This window comes from Ursus maritimus, unplaced genomic scaffold (assembly GCF_017311325.1).
Source record: "Ursus maritimus isolate PB19 unplaced genomic scaffold, ASM1731132v1 scaffold_26, whole genome shotgun sequence".
Lineage (NCBI taxonomy): Eukaryota > Metazoa > Chordata > Mammalia > Carnivora > Ursidae > Ursus > Ursus maritimus.
Genome location: NW_024425119.1, coordinates 8,561,797 through 8,583,500, shown reverse-complemented (window position 1 = coordinate 8,583,500; position 21,704 = coordinate 8,561,797). Strand labels below are relative to the sequence as shown.

Genomic DNA, 21,704 nt, shown 5'->3' with positions numbered 1-21,704 from the left:
TTTTTTTTTAAAGATTTTTTATTTATTTACTTGACAGAGATAGAGACAGCCAGCGAGAGAGGGAACACAAGCAGGGGGAGTGGGAGAGGAAGAAGCAGGCTCATAGCGGAGGAGCCTGATGTGGGGCTCAATCCCATAACGCCGGGATCACGCCCTGAGCCGAAGGCAGACGCTTAACCGCTGTGCCACCCAGGCGCCCCTAAATGTATTTCTTAAATAATAAAACTTGAAGTAGACTTATTCTTTGATCTGTGGGCTATGGAATGGATGCTATATTAGCAGGCATGAAAACAGCGTGAATCTCATTGGACATCTCCAACAGAGGCTTGGGTGACCAGGTGTATCATCAATGAACAGTCATATTTGGAAAGGAATCTTCTCTTCTGGGCAGTAGGTCTCAAAATACTTAGTAAACCATGTTGTAAACAGGTATGTTGTCATCCAGGCTTTGCTGTCCCATTTAGAGTAGACTTAGCATAATTCTTGAGGGCCTGGGATTTTCAGATGGCGAATGAGCATTGGCTTCAGCTTACTCACCAGCTGCATCAGCCCTTACAAGAAGGTCAGCCTGTCCTCTGAAAGTTTGAAGCCAGGCACTGACTACTTTCTAACTATGAAAGTCCTAGATGACACCTTCTTTCAGCAGAAGGCTGTCTGTCTCCATTGAACATCTGTTGTTTAGTGTGGCCGCCTTCATGAATGATCTGAGCTTGATCTTCCAGAGAACTTGCTGCAGCTTCTCCAACAGCACTTGCTGCTTCACCTTGCACTTTTATGTTATAAAGATGGCTTCTTTCCTTGAACCCCACAAATCAACATCCACTAGCTTCAAGCTTTTCTTCTGCAGCCTTCTTGCCTCTCAGCCTCCATAGAATTAAGGAGAGTTATGGTCTTGTTCTGGATGAGGCTTTGGCTCAAGGGAATGTAGTAGCTGGTCTGATCTTCTATCCAGATCACTAAAACTTTTTCCATATCAGTAATAAGGCTGTTTCACTTTCTTTCTTTCTTCTTTTCTTCTTCTTCTTCTTTTTTTTTTTTTAAGATTTTATTTATTCGTTTGGAAGAGGAGAGAGCTAGAGCACAAGCAGGGCGAGCAGCTGAGGGAGAGGGAGAAGCAGAGCAGGAAGCCCAACATGGGACTCGATCCCAGAACCCCAGAATCATGACCTGAGCCAAAGGCAGACACTTAACCAACTGAACCAACCAGGTGCCCCATTTCACTTTCTTATCATTTCCGTGTTCACTAGAATAACACATTTCCTTCAAAAACTTTTCCTTTGTACTCATAATTTGGCTGTTTGGTACAAGAGACTGGGCTTTCAGACTAGCTTGGTTTTCAATATGCCTTCCTCACTAAACACATTCATTTCTAGCTTTCAATTTAAAGTGAGGGATATATGACTCTTTCACTTGAACACTGAGAGGCCCTCGTAGTGTTATTAAGTGGCCTAATTTCAATATTGTTGGTCTCCTGGAAAAGGGAGGTTGGAGGAGAGGGCAAGTGGAATGAATGGCCAGCTGGTAGAGCAATCAGAACACACAAAACATGTATCGAGTTTGCCATCTGGTATAGGTGTGGTTTGCGGCACCTGAAAACAATTACGATAGCAATATTAGGGGCGGGCGGCTGGGTGCCTCAGCTGGTTAAGCGTCCAACTCTTCATTTCGTCTCAGGTCATGATCTCAGCGCCATGAGATCAAGCCCCACATCAGGCTCTGTGCTGGGCGTGGAGGTGTGGAGCCTGCTTAAGATTCTCACTCCCTCTCTCTGTGCCCCTCCCCACCCCACTTGTGCTCTCTCTAAAATAATAATGATAATAATAAAAAGAAAAAATAGTAACAGCAAAGATCACTGATCATGGATCACCATAACAAATGTACCATCAATGAGTAAGCTTGAAATACTGTGCAAATTACCAAAACGTGACACAGAGACACCAAATCAGCAAATGGCTGCCAATAGACTTGACTGATCCAAGATTGCTACAATTTGTAAAAAAAAAAAAAATGTAGTATCTGTGGAGAACAATGAAGGGAAGCTCAAGAAAATGAAGTATAGGGGTGCCTGGGTGGCTCAGTTGGTTAAGTGTTTGCCTTTGGCGCAGGTCAGGGTCCTGGGATCCTGGGATCGAGCCCCACATGGGGCTCCCTGCTCAGCAGGGAGTATGTTTCTCCCTCTCGCTCTCCTCTGTGCGTGCTCTCTCTCTCAAATAAATAAATAAAATCTTTAAAAAAAAAGAAAGAAAAGAAAATGAAGTATACCTGCAGTTGGAATCAGAGAGTCCGCAGTCTTTTTAGATTGGCTTCTTTCACTTACTAATATGTATTGAAAGTTCCTCCCGTGTCTTTCTGTGGCTTGATAAGCTCCTTTCTTCTTTCCTTTTCTTTTCTTTTTAATAGCTCATTTCTTTTTAGCACTATATAATATTTCATTGGACATACCACATCTTGTTACCTATTTACCTACTGAAGGACATCTTGGTTGCTTCCAAGTTTGGGCAATTATGAATAAAGCTATAAACATTTATGCACAGGTGCGCCTGTGGATATTGACTTCCAATTCATTTGGGTAAATAACAAGGAGTGTGACTGCTGGATCATAAACAGGTATTATTAAGTGTCAACTTTTAATCAGTTGTTGGTAGAGAACATAGATGCTTGCAAGAAGCAAAGAGCTTTCTTTAGGTTCCTTAAGTTGACTCTGGCAGTGCTCTAAAACCATAAATGTCCTGCGTTCCCTTTGTGGCTATTAGTCTGACACTATCACCAGGATACCCCTGCCTGGCTCATTTACAGGAAGACAGCTACTGAATACTGATAACCGAACTGACTCATATCCACCCTTTCAGAAAACCATAAGCAAGTGCCAATCTGTGGATGACGTCGGGAGCAATGCCTCTACTGTTCAATACAATGTTTCATAATTAGAGTTTTGCGTTCTTTTATTAGGGCACTTCCCCAGCTTTGGTGACCCTCCCGGCCCAGTACAAGCCAAGTCCTCAGAAAAAAAATCTATCAAGCTCTCTAGGAAAAGGCTGTTGAAGCCCTAGGGTGTTTATTAATGTGGGGTTTTACTAAGATGGACTGGACAGTACAAAAATGCCCTTAAAGTGACTGCAAATGTTGGATTTCAGAGTACTACTCTGAGGGGGCAGGGGGAGCACAAGCTCTTATCACAGGCTCAGAAAGGAGCACAATACCCAGAAAACAGCCAAAGTTGCTGCCAAGCCTTGGGTGTGGTAAGAAGGGGGAGGAAAAGAATCTGACCTCTCCTGGGTCATCAGTGGAATTACAGGATGGAAACTGCAGGCATTGTCTGCTTTCAAGTTAGTTCTCCACCCACTCAGAGCTGGTCTGAGCTGCAGGTGGCCCCACAAAGAACCTGCCCTTTTCAAGTCAGAGGCTCTAATTCCCTCCCAGCAGGGGGGAGGTTAAGAGCAAGCAGTCACAGGGCCACTGATTATTAGGGGACTTTAGTGAGAAGTACAGCCGAACCTCATCACGGGTCAGAGTTGGAGGAGACTAAAAATCTTCACCTTAACTCATCCAAACGGCCACTTTGATATTTTAGCTTTTGCCTTTAGCAACTCAAAAAGGAAGAGATGTGAAGCAGCGGAGGTAAAGTTCTCTGGAGCTAAACAGAACCGTGTCTTCTTCTTACTAAAACTGTCCATACTATGTGCGCTCAGCAAATTTTATCCAGTGTCTGTTATGTGCTAAACAGTCTTCTAGCCACTGTACTTATAATCATTTTATGTCTCCTATACATGCTTCATTTACAAGTGCCATGTTATCTTTCTGTGAAAAACCAGCTTCCCTAATTTACACATCTTTTTTTTTTTTTTTTTACAAATAATTGGCCTTCTTGTTTTCAGCCTCCACTTGAATCAGGAAGTCCCTGGAGTATTTGGATGAGGCGGGCCCAGAAACCCAAGAATCTCCTCTCCTCTGTGCTACCCCGTAGGTTAAGCCCCGCCTGCCTGCGTTTTTTTAGGAGGCTACATCATCGAGTGCAGACGTGCTTTGTAGAGCGTCTGCCAAATCTCCTAAGTGACTAGTTCCATCACTCAGGGCTGACCAAAGGTTCCCGTCTCTTTTGTACTCTTCTGCTTCTCCCCTCCTGCCGCGGAATTTATTTTTACGCTGATGCTACCCAGGGACGCAGGCAATATCTGTATGTCCCTTACTGTCCTGTTTTTTCCTCATCCTCTTTGGTTCTTCTCTATTTGACATGAATCTGTACAATCTCATGGGTGTGTAAAACCCTGAGTTGTTCTTGCATGGCTGGGTGCAGATTTACTGAATGAATATGTACCTAATAGAAAAAATGTGTGGAAGGAATGTTGACTTTGATAGTCTGTCCCTATAATCCTGTAACTATTCAAATGTATTACTCTGATTAAAATCACAATCTAAATTTTTTAAATATTCGGTTCCAGGGGGACTTTTTAACCCAATTTAATTCCAGTTACGTGTAGATGGCTATTTTAAGATAACTAGAAATAAGTTTACACGCGTTTTTACAAAATTAAAGGAAAACAGGTCGTCCATTAAATCTTACACTCTTGACTTGTGGCCCTTTCAGGGCTTTGGGCCTTAACTTGATATTCACTGGCTTTCTCCCTCCTAATACTATTAAGAAGCAACAGCAGATAAACACACTGACAGCAATAGTGAAGAAGAAAGACAAATGGCCTGGAAAATCTACAATGGGATATGGGTCTGGATTAATTCATTTATTCATTCATACAGATCTATGTTGCTAGGCCCAGTTTTAGATATCAGGGATATGGTGGTGAAGGTGGTAGGAGAACTCCATTTGCTGCTTGAATGGAGTTTAAATTCAAGTGTATTGGGGTTATGTACATATTTTTACTTTTTATTTCTATGCTTTAAAATATTATTTTCTGGGGCACCTGGGTGGCTCAGTAGTTAAATATCTGCCTTTGGCTCAGGTCATGATCGCAGGGTCCTGGGATCGAGCCCCGCATCGGGCTCCCTGCTCAGTGGGAAGCCCGCTTCTCCCTCTCCCACTCCCCCTGCTTGTGTTCCTTCTCTCTCTGTGTCTCTAGCTATCGAATAAATAAAATCTTTAAAAAAATAAAGAAAATAAAATAAATATTTTATTTTCTTTCTTTTTTTAGTATTTTATTCTTAAGTAATCTCTACACCCAACGTGGGGCTCCAACCCACAACCCCAAGATCAAGAGTCACATGCTCCACCGACTGAGCCAGCAGGCTGTCCCTCAAAAATTACTTTAAAGCAAGTGTAGCTAAGACCATGGATTCTGGAGCCAGACATCCCGGGTTTGAGTCCTAGCTCTGCTTGCTACTCACACCGTGTGATCTTGGGAAGGTCATTTAACTCCACTGTGCTTCTATTTCCTCATATGTAAAATGAAGGTAATAATAGAGTCTACTTCATCAGATTTGTAAGGAGGATTAAATTAAATCAATTAATATGTGTAAAGCACTTAGAACAGTCCCCCATATTTAACATCATATAAGTGTTTGTCTAAAAAGAAAAGAAAAAAGAAACAGACATATCTACCGAATTTCACAGATGAATATGTATGCTCAGAGATAAATTACTGTAGGTCTTGGGTTAAAGTCTAGATCCATGGGGTGCCTGGGTGGCTGAATGGGTTAAGCATCTGCCTTCAGCTAAGGTTAGGATTTCAGGGTCCTGCACTGAGCTGGCCCAGCTCCCCACTCAGCAGGGAGTCTGCTTTTCCCCCTGCTGCTTCCAGCCAGCTGCGTTTGCACGCACTCTCTCTCTCTCAAATAAATAAATAAAATCTTTTTTTTAAAAAAAAAGTCTAGATCCTCATTCTTCTTAAGAACCTAAAGACTTTCCAAAGATTCTCCAATTGCTTGTGAGAAACTCAAATATTCTTCTCTGTAGTAAATGAAGCTGTTATTTGTTAAGTGCCAGGTGCTTAGCATGTTACCTCATTTACAATTCACAACAGTACTTTAAATTTAGTATTACCATTCTGATTTCCCAAAAGAAATCTACAAGTAATTTGCTTATGACCACAGTTTGGGGCAGAACTAGTTCGAATGTACTTCTACGCTATATTGCTGTATATTCCAAGAAAGATACTGTCAAATGTGGGTTTAGAAAAAAGTATCTGGGATAGCCAGTGTTTCCCCATCCCCACCCCCCATCTCGTTCCTCCTAGAAGTGGAGCCCGTGTTTGCTCCCTTCTTAGTTAAGCCACTGGTCATAAACAGGAAGCATGGTTGGGGTGCAGTAAATCTGGAGGCTGATGATATGTGGCTGTTCAAGAGTTGTGGGAAAGGGAGCCAACCTCCCCGACTGCTGTAGTAAAGATCCTTATTTTCAGGCTATGGCGAGATCCTCATAGGTGGAGAGAGATGAGGAGAGCAGGGAAGGAGGCTACGTGAGGGAAAGAAAGCTCTTGCTCCTTATCAGTGCTGTCTCTGACAAGAGAATATACCAAAGGGGAAAAAGGCCACACTTACTTCAGGAATAATGGATCTGGAGAGCCTGTTTTTGTACCACCCAAAAAGTAAGAATAGTTTTTACATTTTTAAATGGTTGAAAACAAATTTAAAAGAATAGCATTTGTGGGGCACCTGGGTGGCTCAGTCGTTAAGGGTCTGCCTTCGGCTCAGGGCGTGATCCCGGTGTCCTGGGATCGAGCCCCACCTCAGGCTCCTCTGCAGGGAGCCTGCTTCTCCCTCGCCCACTCCCCCTGCTTGTGTTCCCTCTCTCACTGGCTGTCTCCCTCTCTGTCAAATAAATAAATAAATAAATAATCTTAAAAAAAGAATAGTATTTTGTGACTTGTAAAAATTCTATGAAATTCTGGGCTGCCTGACTGGCCCGGTCAGTGGAGCATGTGACTCTTGATCTCAGTCGGGGTCTTGAGTTTGAGCCCCATGTTGGGCACAGACATTACTGCAAAAAAATTATATGAAATTCAAATTCCAGTATCCATAAGTAAAATTTTGCTGGTACACAGCCACGCTCATTCATTTATATATTGTCAATGGCTGCTTTTGCCCTATAATGTCAGAGTTGAACAGTTGTGACAAGAGACTATAGGGCCGTACCAAGCCTTAAGTATTTAGTATCTGACCTTTTGTTCAGTTTTAAAGATTTTATTTATTTGACACAGAGAGAGAGCACAAGCAGGGGGAGCGGCAGGCAGGCTCCCCGCTGAGCAGGGAGCAGGAAGCTGGATGCGGGGCTCGAGCCCAGGACCCTGGGACACTTGACCAACTGAGCCACCCAGGCGCCCACAGTCTTTGACCTTTTAAGGAAAATTTGCCAACTCCTGAGTTAGACAATAGATGAATCAAATGAAACAGTTTCATAAAGTTGTGAGAATCCTGGGGGTTATCCAGGTCCAAGTCAGGGGAAGGAAGGCAACGGGCAGTGCAGCTGGGTTACAGAGTAAGGGGAGAATGGAATACACGGCAGGAGGGCGGGTACAGACATCTTGAGTAGTAACAATCTCTGAGGAATTCATGTTAGGGAATGCAAAAAAAAAGTGGGCCTACCAAGGAGGTGTAAAAAGCAGAGACTAGGACATAGGATTTTATTCTCCAAATTTCTCTCCTTTCTTTCTTTTTTTTTTTTTTTAAGATTTTTATTTATTTATTCGACAGAGATAGAGACAGCCAGCGAGAGAGGGAACACGAGCAGGGGGAGTGGGAGAGGAAGAAGCAGGCTCCTTGCGGAGGAGCCTGATGTGGGGCTCGATCCCAGAACGCCAGGATCACGCCCTGAGCCGAAGGCAGACGCTTAACCGCTGTGCCACCCAGGCGCCCCAAATTTCTCTCCTTTCTTGTAACAGGGAATGGGAGGAACACTTACTAGTGCTGAGAGTACCCTCTCAAACTGGTTCCCTAGGTTTACTGGGGGCTGAGAGGTTCACCTGGTTCTTTTTACTTATCTAGAAACACAGTGTGTATAATAACGCCTAAATCCCAGGTGGCCATTTTGAACATAGTGACCTCCAAACATAGTGAACATCTGACCTCCAAATTATTAGGGAGAGGAAAACTAAGACCTGGATTAGAGAAGTGGTTAATAAAAGACGGATTGATGGCTAATGCTCAAGTCCAATCTCCCTGTCTTTCTTAGCTCCATGGTCATTTTTTGTGACCCCAAAAGGTAGCAGACACATTGCATTTCATATAGCCGCCGAAGATGGTACAGGCAAGAGGGTCGTGGGGATGGCCGAAGCGTACAGCAACGCGCTGAGAGATGTAATGCCCTGTTGCCAGGGAACTCCCATTTTTCCAGTGAAGTGCAAGTTGTAAAAGCTGGAGCCAAAATGTTACCACTCGTTGCCCATTTACCTAATGAAGTGATGGGTGAGAAATGGGGTTCTGTGGAGAACAGCAGAGGAATAAGGACCTTAGTGGAATTAGGTCTCTGAATAAATCATTATAAATAGAATACATTATTAAATACAGATCATTAATTTGTTGATCCTGCACTTACTGGGTTCTGTCACTGCTAGATGCTGAGTCATATTTTTATTTTTTTATTTTTAAAAAAGATTTATTTGAGAGAGTGAGCAAGAGAGAGCGCAAGCGGGGGAGCGGTGAGTAGCAGAGGGAAAGGGAGAAGCAGACTCCCTACTGCACAGGAAGCCTGATGCAGGACTCAATCCTGGGACCCTGGGATCATGACCTGAGCCAAGGCAAACGCCTAACCAACTGAGCCACCCAGGGGCCCTGCTGAATCATATTTTTAAATATACTATGAAAGCGTGTTATAAAAAGCAAAAGTAAAACTAATAATTTTTAAAGCCCTGCATAATTCTGTAATATAAATGACTCTTCTAATTCATTTCTCTACAAATTCAGATTTTAATGTGGCACAGTCGGTGTGTTTAAAGTAGAACATAATTGAATTTTCTAATGATTGACTTTCTGCAATATGACAAATACTGCTTTGAAGACACATATATGCTGAATATATCTACCCAAAGTCATAGAAATTTACATTAACTGGCACGAAGGGATACTACCAAGTGCATAACTAAAATATAATATACAAATAGAATGTCATGATATGTAAGTCATCTTGTTTTTAAAACATGGTGCTTGTTTTTCTCCATAGTACAAGAAGGGAAAGAAAGATAAACACCAACAGAGGAATTTACACCTGAATGGTAAGGGAACTGAGGCAGGAAAAGGGGAGTTCTTGATTTACACTTTTCCCCCTTTCCTGGTTTCTACTTGTTCTCCTTTCAGGCACCCCTTCTGCCATGGCAAGGGGTGTGCAAACCCATTTGCTTGTGAATGGTAGGAAAGATTCTTCCTGTATCCTTCAAAGTCTTCCACCTGTACTAAGAATTAAATTTACATGAGACAGGGGCACCTGGTTGGCTCAGTTGGGTTAGGGCCTGCCTTCTGCTGAGGTCATGATCCCGGGATCCTGGGATCCAGTCCCCCATGGGGGGGGTGGTCCCTGCTCAGCAGGGAACTTTCTTCTCCCTCTGCCTGCTGCTGCTCCCCCTGCTTGTGCTTTCCCTCTTTGACAAAAAAAATAGATAAAATCTTTTTTAAAAATTTACATGAGACAGATTAACAGGAGAAACCAAACCCCAAAGTTTTATTATGTGCACAGAGAGGCCCAATAATGAAATTGAGACTTAAAGAAATAACCAAGGTAGGTAGTTTTTACACTGTTTAGACAGAGACAATAAATCCGAGGAATTGACAATACAGAGAAAATTTAACTTTGGGAGCTTCAATCAGTAAGGAATTCTAAGCAGAATTTGGGCTGGGATGGTAAATTAGTACAAAGTAACAAAGGTTGTTTGGACAGCCTTCTGGGCTCTACATTTCCTATGTCTAGTGATAAGGATGTCTCCTCAGCTCTTGGTACAGGGACGCTACCTTTCACACGGGAGATTTATTTTCTGCTTGCAGGGGACAGAGGGATGTCTGAATGTCTTTATTGCATAGGCTGTCTCTTAAATAACTTTTAAAAAAAAGATTTATTTATCAGAGAGAAAGAGAGCGCGCCCGCACCTACATACACGAGCGGGGGGAGGGGCAGAGGGAGAGGGTGAGAGGCAGAAAAGGAGCAAGCCAGGGAGCCCAGTGCTGGAGAGGAGGAATCCATCCCAGGATCCTGCGATCACGACCTGAGCCAAAACCCAGTTGTAGAGGCTTAACCGACTACGTCACCCAGGTGCCCCTCTTAACTAACTTTTATTTAGGGACGCCTGGGTGGCTCAGACAGTTAAGCAACTGCCTTTGGCTCGGGTCATAATCCTGGGGTTCTAGCATCCAGCCCCACATGGGGCTCCCGGCTCAGCAGGGAGTGTGCTTCTCCCTCTCCCTCTGCCTCTCCCCTGCTCAGGCTCTCTCTGTATCTCTGTCTCAAATGAATAAATAAAATCTTAAAAAAAAAAAAACCCAACACCTAACTTTTATTTAAATTAATGAATATCCCAAAGGGGCACATTTGGGGGGAGCCTGCCCTTGGGCCCTACATCTGCAACGTGCTTTTTCTCCATTTCCCTCTACAAGTTTATTCTCTTCTTCGAGGCCTCCATCCTCACTGCTCTTCCACTCCCAACCTTGCCACACGTTTCTCGGCATCTTGATTAATTCAAAATCATTGCTTTTCTGTCTCTTCTACTAGCTCAGTCCACCTCTTCCCCTAACTGCGCTTTCTCCCTCCTCCTCACACACATTCTGCTACCCGGTTTCCATGTCCCCTCTTTCCCCAGCCTTGCACTCTGCTCGGTCTTTTTCTCCTAAGCTCCCCGTGCCCCTTTCCACTTTCATTCTTTTCACTGCATATCCTCCTTGGCCAAAACTGGTCCGGAGGAAAAGACCGCGTGCAGGTGACTCTATGGGGTGCAGCCCCTCACAGGGATTCCCAGCTTGGGGGGAGGGGGACAGGATGCCTGCGCGCCGCGGGCACCGTGCCACGCGGCACGTCCCAGGCAGTGACGAGAAGGTGACGCTGAGCTCCGAGCCCGCCACCCGGCCACCCGCCGCGCCCGCCCTTCCGCTCAGCCGCCGAGAGGGCTTGGAGGAACCGCCACCCCATTGGCCAGAGAGAGTTACAATTTCCAGGAATCCGAGGCATCTCTAGAGAGATGCAAAAGGTTATACAAAGGTTTTTGCCTCAAGGGCACATGTTTTTGTTCTGCACAACTAATCCCCAAACATCCCTTTTGGCCTCACTCATCGGTATCGGTCAGTCTGCAAGCCCCCTACTCCTCCATTTTGCCCCCCAACCATGCCTGTTTAGCCCCGTGTCCGGTCTGGTCTTTTCTTTTTTTCTTCTCTTATTTTCTCACCTCTTATTCCCTCCCTCTCTCCTATGTACGGTCCACATTTCACATGTCATCGGGCCTCGGATCTTTACAAATCTTCTTAATGCCCTTGTAGCACCTTGATTCTGTTTTTTAAAGTCAATTTCATGTATAAAATAGATACAATTCATACATTTTAGGTGCAGGGTCATGACTTCTGACAGATATAAACACGCACGCAAACACTGTAACCCTGCAGATTTGCATCTCGGAAAGTTCCTCTAACCCCCTGATCCTTGCTGCAGTTACTCTGTCGTTCTTCAGTGGCACCTTACATATATTCTCATGCATTACACTTAAGTGCCTTCTATGAAACAAACACTGATGTTGCAGAAATAAGTAAGAAACTAGAGCAGCACAGTTTAAAAGGGGGAAGCACATGCAATGACATTCATGCTTTCTGCTCTCCCTCCACTTAGTATGTATTTTTGATAATCTCTCCTTTTTAGACCCCCTGACAACTTGGTCACCTGACTAAACCTTCCTGAGAAATAAATGATTTCTTTTTTCCTCAGTTTTCTTTTTTACCTAAGGCAGGCTGAGGGTGAATACAACATACCAGACACAGAATTCTGCTGAGTACAAAGTGAGATGAGAAGGGTACATCAGGAAGAATTCCCCAGGGGGCTGGTACTGGGCATATCCCAGGCACTGTTTCGAAAACAAGTCAAGTCTAGGAACACAGGCGTAAAGGCTACTGGAAGTCTCCTTGGCAGGGGAACAGGAAGTGAATCCCCAGAATGGACTCATAAAAGAAAACTCACTGAGTTTAATGAGATGTATTAGAAAATATGGGAAAGTACGCTACTGACGAGACGTAAAGAAAATGTGAAGGCCAACCCCCACTCCCCTCCACCAAAGGGTATGATGTATCCGGAAGGGTGAAAAATCAATCTAAGAAAAGCAGGTTTAGGGGCACCAAGATAAAAAAAAAAAGAAAAGAAAAGAGGCAATAAAAACAAAGACTTGTTGCAATGTTGATGTAAACCTGGCCCTCTTCCTCACCAGTGACACAGGGTTTCCACTTCCCTTTACTGTCACATATTACTCAAGTCTAGAAACCAAGACAGCTGCTGGACGAGGGGATGACCTCTAGATCACAAAGTAGATGTACGAGTCACAAAAGCAAGCCTCTTTGAAGGTTGTTAGAAACAGTTCAACAAAAAGAATGTGTCTTCTAGTGGGCTCAGATTTGAGACTGAGTTCTTTCTCTATGCCTTCTTTTTCTTTTTAATATATAATAAAGCAGGTAAAAATGCACGAAGGTGAAGATTTACATCTGTATTCATCCGTATAACCACTACCCAGATCAAGATCTAGAACCCAGAACACTTCCAGCTCCCCAGAAGGTTTCCTCATGTCTGTTCCAGTACATAGCCTCCCTTCCCAGAGGTAACCACTGTACTTACTTCTTCTTTTTTTTTTTTTTTTTAATTTATTTATTTGACAGAGATAGAGACAGCCAGCGAGAGAGGGAACACAAGCAGGGGGAGTGGGAGAGGAAGAAGCAGGCTCATAGCGGAGGAGCCTGATATGGGGCTCGATCCCATAACGCCGGGATCACGCCCTGAGCCGAAGGCAGACGCTTAACCGCTGTGCCACCCAGGCGCCCCACTATACTTACTTCTATCATCATTGATGAATTACGTTGTTCTTGATCTGTATATACATGGAGTCATATAGTATGTACTCTTTTGAGCTAGGATTTTTTTTTTTTCACTCAACATAGTATCTGTATTATATAGTGTGTATCACGAGTTCATTCCTTGCTACTGCTGAGTAGTATTCCATTTGTGGATATGCCAAAATTTATCTATCCATTCTCCTTTTGACAAGCACATTACTGTTTCTAGTTTTGAGCTATCATAAACATTCTTGGCATTTGCCATATGTATGAATTCCTTTCTCTTGGTTATATACTTAGGAACAGAATTGCTGGGTTGCTATTTTTTGTCAGTAAGTAATCAATTCTAAATAAAAACAAGTGAGCTACATCTGTGTCTTAATATACGTATGGTGTTTTAATAAAAAAATTTTATACACATTGTTTCAATTGATCTTTAAAACATTTCTGTGAAGTAAGTGGAATAGATAATACTATCTCCATTTTACTGGTGTAGAAAGTGAAACAAAGACAATTTAAATGTCCCATTTAAAGTCATAAAATTAACACATTATGAATTAGAACTAGAAACCACATTTTCTTTTTTTTGTTTTTTAAGATTTTTTTTTTTAATTTATTTGACAGAGAGAGAGACAGCCAGCGAGAGAGGGAACACAAGCAGGAGAGTGGGAGAGGAAGAAGCAGGCTACCAGCGAGGAGCCTGATGCGGGGCTCGAACCCAGAACACTGGGATCACGCCCTGAGCCGAAGGCAGACGCTTAAGGACTGAGCCACCCAGGCGCCCCTAGAAACCACGTTTTCTGATTTCTAGTCAAATTTGTTTTAAAAAAATATATTCCTCTTATTTCACTGGCCTCGTGTGAATGGAGAAGTCACCCAAATGTACCCTGTGCCCTGGACTGTCCCAGTTTAAGCCCTGAAAAAGGGCCTGGGCAAATGGGGATGGTTGGTCATGCTACAGAACAAAAAAAGTTGTCAAATGGATATCACAGTTTGCAAAGGAAAAAACAAAACCTGTATGAGTTAGCTCATTTGTCCTCTTCCACTCCCAAAGAAAAGATATTTTAACCCAAGAGGAATGCAATATCCAGTATCCACGCATTCACGTACCACGTACGTCAACTGTATTCCGTGACGTCGGAAATCATCTAGACTAGCGCTACTCAAATGTGTCCATGGATCAGCCCCATCATCTCCAGGGAGCCTGTTAGAAATACAGATTCATACCCCTTCCACCACCCCTCCCCCAGCCCCAGGAGGATGCTATCCCAATCTCGAAGGTTAGGGCTCAGGAATGTGTGTTTAACAAGCTCTCCAGGTTAAGGTCAAGGGAAGCTGTGGGAAAACAGAGCTTAAAAGGCGATTGCTGATCTAGCCAATTTCCTTTAAAGATATAAGGATACCTATTTGGTTTTAAAGATCTCTGGGCACGGGGCGCCTGGGTGGCTCAGTCATTGAGAGTCTGCCTTCGGCTCAGGGCGTGATCCCGGGGTCCTGGGATCAAGCCCCACATCAGGCTCATCTGCTGGGGGCCTGCTTCTTCCTCTCCCACTCCCCCTGCTTGTGTTCCCTCTCTCTCTGTCAAATAAATAAATAAATAAATAAATCTTTAAAAAAAAAAAATCTCTGGGCAGAATGATTCCACTACCTCACATTCCTTAGTAAAACAAATACCATTGTTTGCAAAACCTTCTTTAAAGTTTTTTTTGTTTTTGTTTTTGTTGTTGTTGTTGTTTTGGTAAAATCCATTTATTTACTTGAGAGAGAGAGAGAGAGTGGGGAGGGTCAGAGGGAGATGGAGAGAGAAAGAAACTCAAGCAGACTCCACACTGAGTGTGGAGCTGGACATGTAGCTCGATCCCAGGACCCCAAGACCTGAGCCGAAATCAAGAGTAGGATGCTTAACCAACCGAGCCACGCAGACGCCCCTGTAAAACCTTTTCCCGCTTATTGAATCTCATATCTAACATTCTGGTCCTACATGTGAGTGCACAATATCATTAAAATTTTTTTTTAAATATTTTATTTATTTGACACAGAGGGAGAGAGGGAGAGAGCAAGCACAAGCAGGGGAGCGACAGGCAGAGGGAAAAGCACGCTCCCCACCGAGTAAGGAGCCTGATGTGGACTCAGTCCCAGGACCATGGGGTCATGACCTGAGCAGAAGAAGGCTCTTAACCAACTGAGCCACCCAGGTGCCCCTTTTTTGTCCTTTTTAAAAATAGATTTTATTTATTTATTTGAGAAAGAGAGAATGCGTGTGCATGAGAGCAGTGGGGAGGGGGAGAGGGAGAAATAGACTTCTTTCTGAGCAGGGAGCCTGACGGCAGACTCAATCCCAGGACCTTGGGATCATGACCTGAACCGAGGGCAGACGCTTACCGACTGAGCCACCCAGGCACCCCGTTTTTTGTTTTTTGTTTTTTGTTTTTGTCCTTTTCTAAGGCCATTCCAAGAGTTCTTCATGATCACTTAATGATCGCTTAATGTCCAGAATGAATTCTAGGGAAAAACTATAGCACATCTAAAGAAAGACCTTGTGGGCACCTGGGGGCTTAGTCGGTTAAGCATCTGCCTTCAGCTCAGGTCATGATCCCAAGGTCCTGGGATGGAGTACAGCATCGGCATCGGCATTGGCATTGGCATCAGGCTCCCTGCTCAGCGGGAAGTCTGCTTCTCTCTCTACCCCTCCCCCCTGCTCCTGATCTCTCTCTCTCTCAGATAAATAAAATCTTTATTTTATTTTTTATTTTTATTTTTACTTTTTTAAAAGATTTTATTTATTTATTTGAGAGAGACAAGAGATAGTGACAGAGAGCACGAGCAGGGAGGAGAGGGAAAAGCAGGCTCTCTGCTGAGCAGGAACCTGATGTGGGGCTCGATCCCTTGACCCTGAGATCATGACCTGAGCCTGAGAAGAAGGAAGATGCTTAACCCACTGAACCACCCAGGCGCTCCTAAATAAAATCTTAAAAAAATAAAAAATAAAGGCCTTGTGGTTCCAATGTGAATATTCATGAATCTTAAAGAAAATCACTTTTCAAGTTTAACATTATCAGAAACTATACATGTATAAGAACTATGAAGCCTAGAAACAGAGAAAGAAAGACTAGTTAATTTGGATCCCGGGGGAGGGATAAACAGATGACAGCTTGGCATAAATAGAAGGAATTTGCTAATGAGTATGCTAGCAGGGGCTGGGGTCGGCCTCCAATTTGTGTTCCCTTAGGCTTTCGTGTGACTTCACTGGAACCCACCCACATAGTTTGTTTCTACTCTGTTCCCGGACAGAAGGTTGTCCTCAACTCCAATCCTGTTTCTCATTGTCCATCTATTCTAGGCTCTCTCTTCCTTCCTTTTCCCCTCATTCTTCCCCAGGGAGGGGTTGCTATGGAGATGAAATCATAGTAAGCCAGCTGGTTAGAAAAACTGTGACAGAAGCAGAATGGGAGAGAGGGCAGAGAGAAAAATACAAGATTAAGACAAAACAGAAAGATACAGACACAGATGAGATTTGATACAGTCAAATCTGCATAAGTAATAAGGTGCCATCAACACCTTACAGAAATGGATGGGGGCACGCTGCCCACAGTTTGAGGCACACATTAGAGGTTGTTCTAAGGCAACAGACATAAGCAAACCCAGGACCTGAAATATGTGTAGAGACACAGGAGGGGAGACACACAGTCAGGGGTTGAACCAGATCATACAGGATTCTGGTGAAAACAGCTTCACACACAACCTCACTGAGAACAGCGGCAGTTCCAAGGAAGTGTTTTTTTTATCGTCATATGCCTTCCTGAGTCATTCTTATTTCCAAGGAAGGGACCGGTGGGAGGTTATACAGCGGATAACCTTACTTCTGTGTTGGTTTTCACTTCCCTTTCTTGCTTGTGGTGTTCTGAAAGGAACCTCCCAAAGACGACAAAGGCTAAGATCTTTCCCTTAGACCTAACGTTTTTGGTCTCTTGACTATTCCTCCTTCCATCTTTTCAATATTTGTATCTCAAAATTTCTACAATTCTTTCTCTTTCTTCTTTTTTTCTTTCCATTTCTCCCAGGCTACAAGCCACCATCTTAATATTCCTTTTGTCTATCCCATTCTCTTTTCCAATATCTCTCTTTTCCAAAAGTCAGGCTTGTCCCCACACGCTAGCCAGAAACTTGGGCTTCTTTCAATTCCATTCTTCATTTTCACCTATTAGCTGCGTGCTTACCTGGACCTCTCCATCTTTGGATAAGATAATATCTGATAAAAACAATAAGAAGCAATGGTTTTCTGAATACAGAAACAAATTTTAAAAAATATTTTATTTATTTATTTGACACAGAGAGAGAGAGCATAAGCAGGGGGAAAGGCAGAGGGAGAGGGAGAAGCAGGCTCCCCGCTGAGCAGGGAGCCTGACTCGGGGCTCGATCCCAGGACCCTGGGATCATGACCTGAGCCGAAGGCAGACAACCAACAAACTGAGCCACTCAGGAGTCCCATGAATACAGAAAAATTTTAATGAATTTTTAAAAAGGCAACATTGAGAAAAATGAAGATATATACATAAATATGTATCCAGAGAGCCTAGAAAATGCACAGCACTCTACGGAATAATGCAGAAGACCAAAGTCCCTCCCCCTCAAGTTGGTTACAATCTGGCCATGGAGGGGACAAGATAAAAAAGTTCTGAAGGAAGCCAATGTGTTCAGAGATTCTCTTCATGTGGGAAGAATCCAGAGAGGCTTCATGAAGTTAGAATTTGGACTTGGTCTTGAAAGATGGGTGAGAGAAGAGAGAGGCAGAGATTACAGAAGGGTATTTCAGGAAAATGGAAGGGCCCTGGCAAAGACATGGTGGCAGGAAGTTTGGGCAGAGGGTCGGGAAATAGGGCTCTGACCAATTTAGCTGAAGAGCAGGGTGCCTACAGGAGGCCAGTGAGAGATAATGCTGGAAAAGCAAGTTCAGGCTATGCTGCTGCAGTCTTTGAATACCAGACATGCTACTTTGACTCTATGCCCTTAGGTGGGGAATGAAGTAAAATCTTACTGCATTTTTTCCTTTTTTTACAGGACTATTTGTCGTCCAGAGATACGAGACGTGTCACTTTTATCTTACACGCCTTGTCCCAACTAAAATATGTTCCCTTCATTCTGAGCTTTTTCTGACCTCCTCTTTCCATTGCTTCCCTCAACCCTACCCCTGAACCCCAAACTCTGTTGTTTCATTTCACTATCCTGTCCACTGTTTCAGGTCAGAAGGCTTTCTGGATAGAAACCAACCTGGTGCCGTGGTGGTGGAAAGCACTTTCTGCAAACTATCTTCTCTCACTTCTATTTTTAGAACAAAGACAAGGTTGAAAATTAGAAAACCCAGGTAGCAGCTCAGCTATGGTCCTGACCTGCTGTGCTACACACTAGCTAGTGATTCGTTAAGTCATTCGACCTGTGTCTCGGTCCCCTCATTCTAAAATGTGGTCTTTTTTTTTTTTTAATATTTTATTTATTTACTTGTCAGAGAGAGAGAGAACGAGACCCAGGACCTGGGATCATGACCTGAGCCAAAGGCAGACAATTAACCAACTGAACCACCCAGGCATCCCTAAAATGTGGTCATAAGGTTGAAGGAGAAGGACATAGCTGTTTTATTCTCTGTGATCTCAAGAGTTCCACAAGTATACCGCCTATACAAATGCTTAGTGATTCGTTACCCCCAGGAAGAAAGGTGATAAATTAGAGAAGTATTTTGACTATTAATTAGGTACTCACTTATCATTCCTATTTCAAATATACACTTGAAATTTCCAAGTTTTTAGAAGCTTCCCTGGTTCATTTATGTGCCTGGTATATATAGACACATTCAATACATATCTGAATGAAAGAATGAATGAATGAATGAATTTCCAGCTCTAAACATAAGAGGATAGGGGAAGGATTATTTTTACCACCAGATTCTGGGTGGTAACACAATTGTAATTTGAAAAATTAGAAGCATCTGAAAAGAGCTACCTGGTTGTTCTTTTTGGGTATGGCTGAGGAAAGAACTTATTTCTTCCCTATTACATTTTAGTTTCTGTCCGCCCTCACTCCTTTCAGGTACGTGGAGAATGAAGCTATTTACTCCTGTCTCATTATTTCCTCTTTGATCTTGACACCTGCAGTCAATACCAAGAAATGAAACAGCCCCAGGAAAAGACTGGCACGTTCCCACCGTGGAGGACGTGCAGTGAACAGCATTCTTTTGTCTCCCACACCTCTACCTCTAAGTACAAACAGTGACAGGACGGTGACTTCTGCCCCTGCCTGTCTCACTAGTAACAAACTAGGGAGCTTTCTGAGTATAGCCACATCCCAAAATAGCTGCGCGCCTCATTGGAGCACCTGAAAGATAAGGAGAACAAAGCTTCCAGTTTCAGTTGTATTGTATTTATCTAATATTAAGAGACGACAGAAGAAAAGCAGGATTTTTCCTCTTCTCAAGAAACATGACCTTTCTACTGGAAAAAATGAACGAAGTATGGGGAAGAAAATCGAATGGCCAGGAATGGCAATGAGAAAAATGAGAGTGTAATTTTCCTTTAAATAAAAAAGATATAAAAATACTCAAATTGGATCACTGAACACTAATTAATATTCTTTTTTTTTTTTTTTACACTTGTTACTATTCTAAAAATTATGGAGACTGGGAGACGTGACAAAAGATTGTAGGGGTGCCTGGCTGGCTCACTTGGAAGAGCATGCGACTCTTGGTCTTGGGGTCATGAGTTTGAGCTCCACGTTGGGTACAGAGATTACTAAAAAGACAATAAACAAACTTAAAAAGCAAAACAACAACAACAACAACAAACTGGAAGCTATGAAAATTTTTTGAAGTGAGAAAAAGTAGTGCTTTATTATTTTCCCACTAAATTCTAGAAAGATTACTAACATGATTGACATGCAATAAAAGGAAAGAGGAGTGATTAATTGGATGCAGAATTAACTCATTAAGTTACATCATATCAATTTTTCACCTAAGGTTTTACTAACCTTTTTTCCAATAAGGTTAGCCGAAAGAAAGAAAGAAAGAAAGAAAGAAAGAAAGAAAGAAAGAAAGAGAAAGAAAGAAAGAAAGAAAGAAAGAAAGAAAGAAAGAAAGAAAGAAAAGGGCAAAGAAATATCACAGACCAGGGTTTTAAAACCAAGGTACTATTCTGAGCCAGGTAATTCTTTGTTACTGGGGCTAGTCCTGTGCCTTGTAAGATGATTAGCAGCATCCCTGGTCTCCACCCACTAGATGCCAGTAGCATTCTCTTTGCTATGATCTCAGCAACCAAATATGTCTGCAGAAAAATGCCAAATGTCCCTGGGGAGCAAAATCACTGCTGAGTGAGAACCATTCCCTTAGGAAATCTCTAATGAGATCCTTGGGTAAAAGACTGCAATACCTAACCCATCTGGAACTCAACTATTTGGAAAACTAACTTCTTCTGGGTTTGTTTTTGTTTTTGTTTTTAAAGCTTATATTTATTTATTTAGTTAGTTAGTTAGTTATCAGAGAGACAGAGAGAGAGCACACGCCCAAGCACTTGCACACACAAGCAGGGGGAGGGGCAGGAAGAGGGAGAAGCAGGCTCCCCGAAGAGCAAGGAGCCCGATGATGATGATGATGATGATGATGATGATGATGATGGGGGACTCGATGTGGGACTGGATCCCAGGCCCCTGGGATCATGACCTGAGCCGAAGGCAGACACCTAACCATCTGAGCCACCCAGGGGTCCCAAACTAACTTATTTTGAATATAAGTTATGAAAAACAAAGGAAAAAAGATTTTTTCACTAGATTGTAAAGTCTTCTTCATAGGAGGGCTCTGTTGGCCCTTCTCAGAAACCATACTCTTTCTCTCTTTCTAAATTACTATAAAATATTCCCAACATACAATACAAAATGTTAATATCTGATGCAGAGCATAAGTTTGTTATCTGATTTCCAAATCAGCAACACTATGGTAGAAGAAAATTAGAAGAATGTCTTATGCCACCGGCAGGGGCCTAACACACTGACAGCAGAAAAGGAAACTGACAAATTATAAAAAGTGAACAAACATAGGGGCACCTGGGTGGCTCAGTCAGTTAAGCGTCTGCCTTAGGCTCAGATCATGATCTCAGGGTCCTGGGATTGAGCCCCACATCAGGTTCTGCGCTCAGTGTGGATTCTGCTTGAGATTACCTCTCCGTCTCCCTCTGCCCCTCCCCCCTACTCCTGCTTTCTCTCTCTCTCTCTCAAATAAATAAATAACATATTTTTTAAAAAAGTGAACAAACATTTTTGAAAGAATAACAAATCAGAGGGATATTAGTCTTATGTTTGGGATGTGTTATCCAGATCACTTTAGTCCTTGGGATCCTACTTTACAAAAGATATGACTAGGATGATGAAGTATCTTGAAAGAAGGTAATGAAGAACAGCTGAGGGAACTAGGGTTATTTAGCTTAGAGAATAAGAGGATGGTGACAATATGATAACTTTCTTCAAATATTTGTCGTGCGTCCCAAAATAGGTATTTTTCAGTAATCCCAAATGGAAGTAGGTATCACAATTATATTTCATTTTTAATAATTTCAACGTCATAGAGGGAAGTTTCTAGTAATTAAAGCCATCCAAAAACGGGCCGCCTTGTAAGGTGATAAGTTTCTCACTGCTGATTTCCAGAGTCATACATCTATTGCCTGTCTGCTCTCTCTACTTCAGTGGCTAAAATGCATCTCAGACTAAGCATAGACAAAAGA

At 42.8% G+C, this 21,704-nt stretch overlaps 1 long non-coding RNA gene across 3 annotated transcripts; it reads left to right on the top strand.

The window, feature by feature from the left end:
- The first annotated feature begins 6,286 nt into the window (after nt 1-6,286).
- On the top strand, nt 6,287-20,484 carry LOC103656161. Of its 3 annotated transcripts, XR_005837833.1 has the most exons (4): nt 6,287-6,536; nt 9,107-9,158; nt 12,571-12,716; nt 19,030-20,484. It is a non-coding gene; the product is annotated as an uncharacterized LOC103656161 (long non-coding RNA). The 3 variants fall into 3 exon arrangements; XR_005837832.1 differs by lacking the exon at nt 9,107-9,158 and having other exon boundaries at nt 6,288-6,536; XR_005837834.1 differs by lacking the exons at nt 9,107-9,158; nt 19,030-20,484 and adding an exon at nt 13,573-13,622 and having other exon boundaries at nt 6,289-6,536.
- Nucleotides 20,485-21,704: the final 1,220 nt, after the last annotated feature.